General features: G+C 33.7%; 1 long non-coding RNA gene across 1 annotated transcript; it reads left to right on the top strand.

Annotated features, from left to right (window-relative positions):
- The first annotated feature begins 2,518 nt into the window (after positions 1-2,518).
- LOC143712119 (uncharacterized) lies at positions 2,519-4,732 on the top strand. Its single transcript, XR_013195001.1, has 3 exons — positions 2,519-2,646; positions 3,741-3,885; positions 4,592-4,732. It is a non-coding gene; the product is annotated as an uncharacterized LOC143712119 (long non-coding RNA).
- The last annotated feature ends 5,109 nt before the right edge of the window (positions 4,733-9,841 follow it).

Here is a 9,841-nt window from a genome sequence, read left to right as displayed (position 1 = left end):
AAATTGCGGCTTTTTTATCTCACAATTCTGACTTTTTTTCTCAAAATTACGAGATAGAGAGATGACAGGAGACAATTCTGACTTTTTTTTCTCAAAGTCACGAATTTACATCTCACAATTCTGACAAGAATAAAAAAAAAATCTCGAAATTGCGAGATGTAAACTCACAATTGTGAGGTAAAAGTCAGAATTGCGAGAAAAAAGTCCGAATTGCAATATATAAATTCACAATTTTTAATTTATAACACAATTGCTACTTAATATCATGCAATTCTGTGAAAAAAAGTAAGGACTGCAAGATGTAAACATGCAATTGCAAGAAAAAAGTCAGAATTGTGAGATAAAAAGTCGTAAGTACCCTTTTTCTTTTTTTATTCCTTAACGGAAACAAGCTTCCATTGAATAGACCATTCATTCTTAAAGAATAACACAAATGTACCATAAAAGTACTCTTAACTACTAAATTTTAGGCTGTTCCTCACACAAAGCTATGTCTTTTGACTTGTAATACAGTGCACAACTTACTTGTTCTACTTTGATGATGCTTTTAAGTGATTTTTGCTGCTACGATTCATCAATTGTTTCTCTTTTGGAGTTTGGAGTGACATGAGGATACATAAAGACAATTTTAATTGTGGGTGAACTATTCTTATAATGAGGTTGTGTTTCAGATTTAATGGTTGTGTGTGAAAGCAGCAGGCAAGTGTGAGATGGAGGGAAGCAATGGCTCAGTCAATAAAGCAAAAGTCCCATAGACAAGACCAGCACAGTTTGAATAGGCATTTTTGTGAAGTGCATCCGCTACCATGAGCACTTGGCCGGGTTCGTCTGGGCCTTGATGTAAATGTCAACATAATTACTGCAGAAGCCGAAACAATGACCTGTGCAGAGAGAGAGAGCAACATTCTCAAGGAAACGCGCCATTTACCGCCTCCTTCTGTTTCTTTGATGTCTCCTCTCATCTCTCATCCTCTTAAGTTTATGTCAGCTGACTAAAGAAGGAGACATGTATCTTTTTAGACAGCAAATGGTCAGCCAAAAACTGTGCATTTTGACTGCCAAGGGCTTTCTGTCTGCTTTTAAATGAAGATATGATGTGGCTTGTTTCTGTTATGGGGTATTTTACATGCTTGTGCTGTTATATAGAGAAGTATTTCTATTACAGGCTTTGATAAATATGCTGTGGTCAGTCTCAGGCAGTGTATTGATCACTGACTTGATGGCTTACATAATGGTGAAAAATTAACAAGGTGGAAAACAAAGAGCTAAAGTTAGCCGTTCATCATTAGCTTACACAAGAAGTGTCAACTTTTTTAATCATCATTTACATTTTCATTATTTTATTGATTTCTGTGGAAATTGAATGTAAAACATCACAGAATTAATATATAAGCTAATATATTATTATTATTATCATATATGATGTCACTTCCTGGAGGATGATGTCAATATAGACCTGGTTTCTCATAGCTAGACCTTTGGAACTGACAGCAGAAGGTCTGGACTCCATAGCAGCTTTCATTGGCCAAGGACCACCTAAGAGGACGTCTGACTGACATGGAAAGAAACCAATCACGGTTTGTTTTGTTCAGCATCATGTTTAGGGGTGTGAAAATGTAAAGTCGATGTCCCTACAATAACAGACCGGAGTGCAATTCATTCAATAACATTGTGCAAGTTAACTGCAACAATGGTGCTTTTGTAAAATCCAGCGTTTAGTTGATCCCGATGAGATAAGCACTCTTTGTCACAATTGTAAACATGATGGCTTTCTTTTTCCATGAGGGGGTTTGGCATCACGATGGATTTGTTTCCAGGCAAACCTTTAAAGAACGCAACAAACACGCCTGACAGAAATCCTGGAGAATTCAACCAATCAGATTCAAAACTCCTGAAGTGTTTCCCATTTTGTGTGCCATATAGGCTACACACCAGACATTCAGCCTGTGGTCCGTGCGCGTGAGGCTGAGGCTATTATAGAGATGGCTTGTATATGGTAAAATAAGGGTTTTCAGAATGGGATATAGAGACTCCATGAAATTTTACAACTTTTTTATTTTTGCTTTGTAAACACAAAAAAGTATATATTTATTTATTAATTTATTGTTATTATTTTTTTAATTCAAAAATTCTATTCTGTAAAAGACTGAAGTAGCTGCTGAAAATTCTGGTTTGCCATCGCATGAATATATATATACACTGTAAATGATTTCTGTTGTTTTCACAGTATTATACTGTTTTTCTCAACAGTTTATTGCTGTATAACCTGTGTACAGTATGTTACTGTAGATTGTGTTGTTTTCACAGTATTATTTTGTATTCTCAACAGTTCTGTACTGTGCACACAATTGACAGTAAGTTACTGTAGATTTTCAATGCATTCTGGGAAATTATCAGTTACTGTAAATCCAAATACAGCAGCGCAAATTGACCGTGAAAAACACCACACAAAATTTAGCAGGTAAAATTGCTAGTCTACTAACGTTATTCTTACATAAAACAATGGGTGATCATGCACTAACACTCTTCATTTCTGTCAGTGGGCGGTGCATGAGAGCGCTTTTTAAAAAATAGTTTTCTTTGATGTCAGTGCATCGTGTAGCCTAACGTTACGTCTTCTCTGCCGACCTGGAACGTCGTCATCTGGTGAGTAATAAATCTTAATATTTTCATTCAGACATGGATTCTATAGCTTCAATGTTAGTTGAATAGCTAACCGCGATTAAGATATTAAAGGTGTTTCATTTATTTTCAACATTTCTGTGTGTACATGATACTAAGGTTTCGATGGAGTTTGGGACATGTTACTGTAAAATTAAATACAATAATAAGAAATGACTGCGAGAAACCACCACAAACTGCCCGCGGCTTTGATGTGAGCTATAACGTAACGTTAGGGCCTATGTAAGTTAGAAGCGGATTTCCATCGTAGCTTGTAGGCCTACTTGATTAGTAAATGTGATTTTATAAACCTAGATTGCATATGTAGCTTCTTAAGGTCATAATTAACTAATAATTTGTTATTTACCCGGTGGAATCACTGACGCATTCATTATTTAACTTATAGGGTTGGGAATTGAAAATCGACCAATGTGTCCTGAAATCTGATACCCAAGGTTAGGATTCGGATAATTGTTATAAAATTTAAATTTTGATTCCTCTTTTTGATTCACGCGCGCTCATTTTCATGTAGATCAGATTTTTCTTTTGCACGTCTGTGAGAACCTGACCTGGCGATCAGCCAGAACCTTGAGCGCTTATCTGAACTTCAGTTAATAGGTTAACGTTCTGATGGACCTAAGTTGACACCGCGAGAAGCGCTCAGTCAAAAGCGTGCATTTTTGTCCAAAGACAAAGCTAAGTATGACATTTATTGTCTGCTACAATATCGAAATTGTTGTTTTAACTATGAGCAACTGCAAACTGACTTGTTTCTTATTTAGAATAAAATACGCCTTGAGAGTCCACAAGCTTAAACTACGTGATGAAGCCGATTAGAATGCAATTAGAATGACTAACATTATAATGAAAGACATGTAGGCAAAAATGCCCCGCAAGAGTTGTTGTTAGATTCATAAACTTTTGTTACAAAATAATTTCTATAAGTAACACCAATGGGGTTTTGCATAAGTGATGGTTTAGACTTAGAGCTTATCCCCTATTATTGTGACGTGACTTATTACAGATGATGCTACATATCACTCTTCATTTAGCTGAAAAATATTTTTTTGTGTTTACAGGTTTCTTGTCAGGATTTATCCTAAAAATACTAAATGTCCATCACAGTTCCAGGTGAGCAGAAAGAGTGGGAAGATTGTTCGGAGGAAGACCACGGCCTTGTCCACAATCAGGGACTTTGCTGAATAAGATGGCAGAATCATTAAGGTAAGAGTAATATTAGGCGTCTTGAATTAATATATATTTATAATAATATATTTATTTAGAATTGTATATATATATATATATATATATATATATATAGCGAAATTCACCTCTAGAGTTATTTTTCTAGCTGACTAACTTTTCTAGCTATATAAGTTTATATTCATTAAATGTCTTTCCTGAGATAAATGTAATGTTGCTTGACATTATTGCTTTCTGCTATGGCAACAAGATACATCAGAATGCCACACTAACAATTAGACGGGTAACAATATATTGTCACAATATATTGCAATACAAAAATGCAACAATGTGTATCATGGATATATTGACAATATATGTTGTGTATATGTTCACCCCAAAAAAATTTACTGAGTGAGAAGAAATTGTGTGTTTTCAATCGACAAATTCAATATATTAAATTAATAGGGTAATAAATACCATTTTGCAATATCAAGCAGGATAACAAGATTTTTTGTACAGCTAGAAATAACTGGAAGTGTATGACACCGGAAGCCAGACAAATTCCATTTACAAATGGCCGTGCCCACTCTTATGTGAAAAATAAGGTGGAATCCATAGGCTAAAATTTCAGTCACTGCGTTGATGTTAAAGGTGTTGATAATGTGAGTTAAGTTTTTTTTTTTTTTATGATGAATAGTTGTATGTTTTGCCTAAATAATTGATTTATGCTTATCACTTCTTGCAGGATTATCAGAAGTGCTGTCGCTCTTCTACCACATGACACCATCACTACCCTCCTCACCTGACCTTCATCCTTACATCCTTATCCCAGTCTTACTTTCTATGTTCTACTAATTTGCAAGTTTGTATTTTACCTGTTCAGGATCATTTATTTGATAAATTAATTATTCACAGATTTTAATTATTAATTATAAATTGTTCATTAGTCTTGTTTTGAAACAGATTTTTATTGTTTTATTATATGTCATTATTTCTATTACTAATTTATTGTTTAAAAATACACAATAAACTTTTTTGTGGAGTTTAAGCTTCAATTGTTCTTTTTTCCATTTACCATCAACAATTGAAATAACATTTCTACAGGTTTTCTACATATTCTACAGGTTATACAGTAGCACTATAAAATAAATAAAAAATAACATTTCATAACTGTATAATACTATACAGTATTATTGAAAATCAACGGTGTCATACTCTATTTCAATTTTTTTTCAATTTTCATATTTAATTTTACAGTATGCTAAACACTACTGTAGTAAGTGTTACGGTAATTTTACTGTTTAATGAAATACAGCAACTACTGGATAATTGTTGCCAGTAAGTTACTGTTAATTTGACAATAAATTTTTTACAGTGTACATACACTGAACACAATTATAAACACAACACTTTTGTTTTTGCTCCCATTTTTCATGAGCTGAACTCAAAGATCTAAGGCTTTTTCCATGTACACAAAAGGCCTATTTCTCTCAAAAAATTTTGTTCACAAATCTGTCTAAATCTGTGTTATTGAGCACTTCTCCTTTGTCAAGATAATCCATCCATCTCGCATACATTTTCGGACCCATTTTTTTTTAAAATGGTGAATTTAATATTTTATCATATATATTAAGATGTATAATGTGGAATGACTGCATAGTAGGAATTAGTTATTATCATAGAAGATTTTTCCCTGCTGTCATTTACATTTTCGCCTTTAGTTCACTTCATCCAGTGTTTGTACCAAAGTCAGAATGGCATGAGAAAACATGGGCTCGCATCAGAGAGAGAAGCCCTGGACCCGGTCAGAGGTATTAGTGACGCATTTGATCATGCATGGCGGACTCTCTCCTCGGGCTGTTCTGGCCTGTCTGTCGGCAGCTTGGCAGGAGACGCTCTTGGATGCGAGCTGCTCGCCTTCCTATCTGCAGCAGCGAAAGTAAGGCCTAGTGCAAAATCTGGCCAAAAATCACTCACTTACACACATAAAGGAATCTTGCCATTTTATGTCTAACAGGTTTTTCATCCCATTGCCAAATCTTTGTGATTAGCAGAATTAGCTGTAGGAATCGGATAATTCAGGTGAGATTTGAAGAGGGATGGATGATAGTTTGAGATTCCAGCAAGGGAGAAAATCCACTTTTTGCACAGTTTTTGGAGCTTGGTTTCATGTAGCCACACTTTTGACATGTCTATACACTGCATCTTATTCTTGCCATGAATGACTGCCTGGAAAATAAATATTGGACTGAAGTATAGTTTGCTTTGTGTTGCAAACTGATTGGTATAGTTGTAGAAAAACTAATTTAAAGAATGGCGTATATGATCAGTTGTAAAAAAAAACCCCAAAAAAACATCCAAATATAATTAGTATTAATTACTTTACAGATATAACTGAAAAAAAGTGGACTATGCAGTTTAGTTTACTTGCTACCAAGTGTCTTTTAATAATGACTACTATTTTGGTGTTCCTCACTCAAAGTTATCGTTTGGAAGAAATATATAGCCGGATGAGTTTGGAACAACATTAGGGTGAGTAAACGATGACAGAATTTAGATTTTTGGGTGAACTATCCCTTCAGATATTGAGAGAAACTTACCTCAAGATGCTTCTTCAGGTTAGAGGTTGAATCTTTTGAAGCGGATACAAGTTTGTTTGCTGGCAAACACATCTCGCATTGTACTGATATGTTGCGACCTTTGATGAATTTGTAAGTAAAATGTTCTCTGTATTTCCATGAGGAAAAATGCATTGCGCCCGTGGCTCTCTGAATCCTCCTCCATGTGTGACTTGTGAGCGAGCAGGTTGCTCATCGATAGAACAATGTACGCGAGAGGGCATATGGGAAATATCCTACAAATTATCTCACTGCAAATATTTTTAGATTATAATTTATATTATAAATATATTGCATACTTGTATAATATAAATAATTATATATTATATTGTTTAATTAGTTTATATATATATATATATATATATATATATATATATATATATATATATATATATATATATATATATATATATATATATATATATAAACTACCGTTCAAATATTTAGGGTCAGTAAGATATATATATATATATATATATTTTTTTATGCTTTCAAATTGTTTTTATAAATATTTCCACAAATGGAATGCACAACTGTGCTTTCAACATTGATAATGCTAAATAATTGACATTTAAAAAAAACATTTATATATAATGCTAAATTGTAATAATATTTCACAATATTACCGTTTTAACTGTATTTTGTATCAAATAAATGCAACCTTGATGAGAATTAAATGACTTCTTTAAAAACGTACCCAACCCCAAACTTTTGCATATATTCTGCATATACCTTAGACGTTTGTATTTATTTCTACTTGAATTTAAATGGAATACATTTTTGTATCTTAAATAATTTAAAAATGTATTTAAAAAAGATGTATTCCATTACTCCCCAGCTTATGAGGGTTCTGTTGGTGTGCCCTCTGAGCACTTTTGTACAATTCTGGTTATATTTCTGAGGCAGGTTGCATAAACATAGCCATCATGTTAAGACAGAAAAAAGACCCACTAGCAGTAAGTCATGGGCAGTCAGTCTTACTTTTTGGTATCAAATTACTCCACTCTACATTTTTTATGTAAGACATGAACAGTCTTAAAGAAAAAAATGTGATGCCAGTCTTAGCGGTTTATGCTACGGCCTCTGGATAGATATACTCATGATGATGATGATCATGCATGATGTCACTGCTCATGAGCGGAGCCTGTGTTATGGTTTGCAGGAGGCCCTGCAGATTTGTGTCTGAGACTTTGTGGAGCTCAGTGGGCCTTTTATGGAGAACAAGCACAACACAACTGTACAGTAAATGTTTGGCGGGAGACAAATGAGATGCTTGCATTTTCTGCTTGTGAGTCTCAATAGCCAGTTCACAGAGTCTTTGAGTGGGAGCGATTCTTCGGGTTGTACGCTTCAATCCATCATGGCGGTTTCTAAAGCTCTGTATGGTAATTCGCCTTGCAGGATCTGCATAATGCTCAAGGAGTCCTCGCCCCTTCCTCAGTGCCAACGCCACATCTCCATTTTAAACAGATGTTAATGGGAAACGTGGCCGGCGCTTTTGTTTACTTGGTTAACTTTGAAGTTCTTCACACATCAGCATAATGTTTGTGACTTATGCTCAAGCCGAATGCTAACGATAGGGAATGAGAGCAGGAGGATAATGCGAAATGTTACGTTCACAAGCACAAACGGTAACACGGTTTTCATCACGGTTTACACAGTCAAATTCTTTAAAGTGTCAGGAGAATAAGTGGAGAGAAAACACTGGGTGTCAAGGGGGAAAAAAAACCCCAAAACAAACATAAAAGGCATTAAAGCGAGATTAAAAGGAAGAATGCAATCATCCTGGAAAGAGCTGTTTTGGTGTTCATTTTAAACATCTTCAAATATCGTTTAAAGTGGATGGCTTTGATGAAGTGTTTTTTTCTTTCTCTTTCTTTCTCTCATTCCTCATTTAAAGGCTTCATCCTTATTTAATTACCATGTATTTGGGAAGTACACATACAAATATGTAAGATCAACATCAGGTAATGAAGTGTGGAGAGCCAAAAGGACTCTTTAGGAATGACAAATGTAAATTATAGCACTACAAACTGTTTATCAGATGCTGAAAGTTAAAATCATTAAATATAAATGTGAAATAATTAGGGTTATTAACTATGTTAATTATGTGAAACTATTAAAACATTTTGTTAATTGAAAAAATACTGAAATAAAATAAAATAGATGAATAACCTATAGAAATAAAAAATAAAAAAAATAAACAGAAATTTTACCTTGGAAACGAACTGAAATAAGTGTACATTGAAGCAGTAAAATTACTAATGGAAATAAGTAAAAAACTTAAACTGAATTTAAAAAAATAAATAAACCCAAATATTTAAAGAGAACAAAAACAAATAAAAATTCCAAAAAGCATGTAACAATATTAGTGCAAATTAAACAAAAAGATTAAAAAAAAAAGAAACCTGAAATATAAAAATAAAAGCTAATTAAGATTCATAAAATAAACTATAATAATATACACAATACAAAAATAACACTGGGTAGATGTAGTAGGTTTAGTTTTTCATTATATCACCAAAAAAAAAAAAATCCAGAGATACTGTTTTGTTTTTGTTGTTGTTGTTTTTTTGTCTAAACTCTACATTTGCCTTTTGTACAACAGAATGGAGGCAGCACATGGAGCTCAGCTCTCCTGAAAGGGATTTATTGAATTGGAAAACCTAAGGGTTAGATAAAAGATCAGGGTGACGTATAAGAGAGTGTGGGTGCCGTCAATAGCTCGCACTGAAGTCTGCTAGTGCAGTGCATTGTGGGAGGTGTGCTGTGGGTGGAGTAGCGTACTCCATGTGGTTGAGCGGTCCGGGTCAGAACAGGAAATGACAGTCTGTGTTTCGGAGTAGTGCCAACTCACCTTTCCATGCTTCCTCAGTGAATTGTTGCTTTTAAAAATATACTAACTTTGGTTGTCTTACTATTTTTTGCAGTATATAGTTTGTGGGTGTTTATTCAACTAAGGTCACTTTTATGTACCAGGCCTTTATTTATTTGTTCATAGTTTTATATTACTATATGTTATGGCTTCAACAAAAATATTAACCAGCACAACTAATAAATAAATAATATTATTTTTTTTATGTTAGAATCAGATGCAGTTGCCTTTAGGTTGCCTTCATTTTTATTTATTTATCTTTGCTATTTTTCAGAAGCTTTTTTTTTATTATATGATTTTTATTAGATGATAATATTTTATCATTGTACTAGACCCAGACTTTGAATATAAAACTATGAATTATTATATTTAAAACTGATTCTCGCAACAATTGTTTTAAATATATTTGCGCGAAAATAATTTCCATCAATATTAAATCGATTGTCTTTCAGTTGTAGCACCATTTCCACTACAACCAACTTAGCAACTTATTGTAGTTCAG

This window comes from Siphateles boraxobius, unplaced genomic scaffold (genome assembly GCF_051911475.1).
Source record: "Siphateles boraxobius isolate OS27281-9 unplaced genomic scaffold, OSU_SipBor_1 5, whole genome shotgun sequence".
In the NCBI taxonomy this organism is placed as follows: domain Eukaryota; kingdom Metazoa; phylum Chordata; class Actinopteri; order Cypriniformes; family Leuciscidae; genus Siphateles; species Siphateles boraxobius.
Note: the sequence above shows the minus strand (reverse complement) of the source record. Positions and strands in the feature narration are given on the sequence as shown.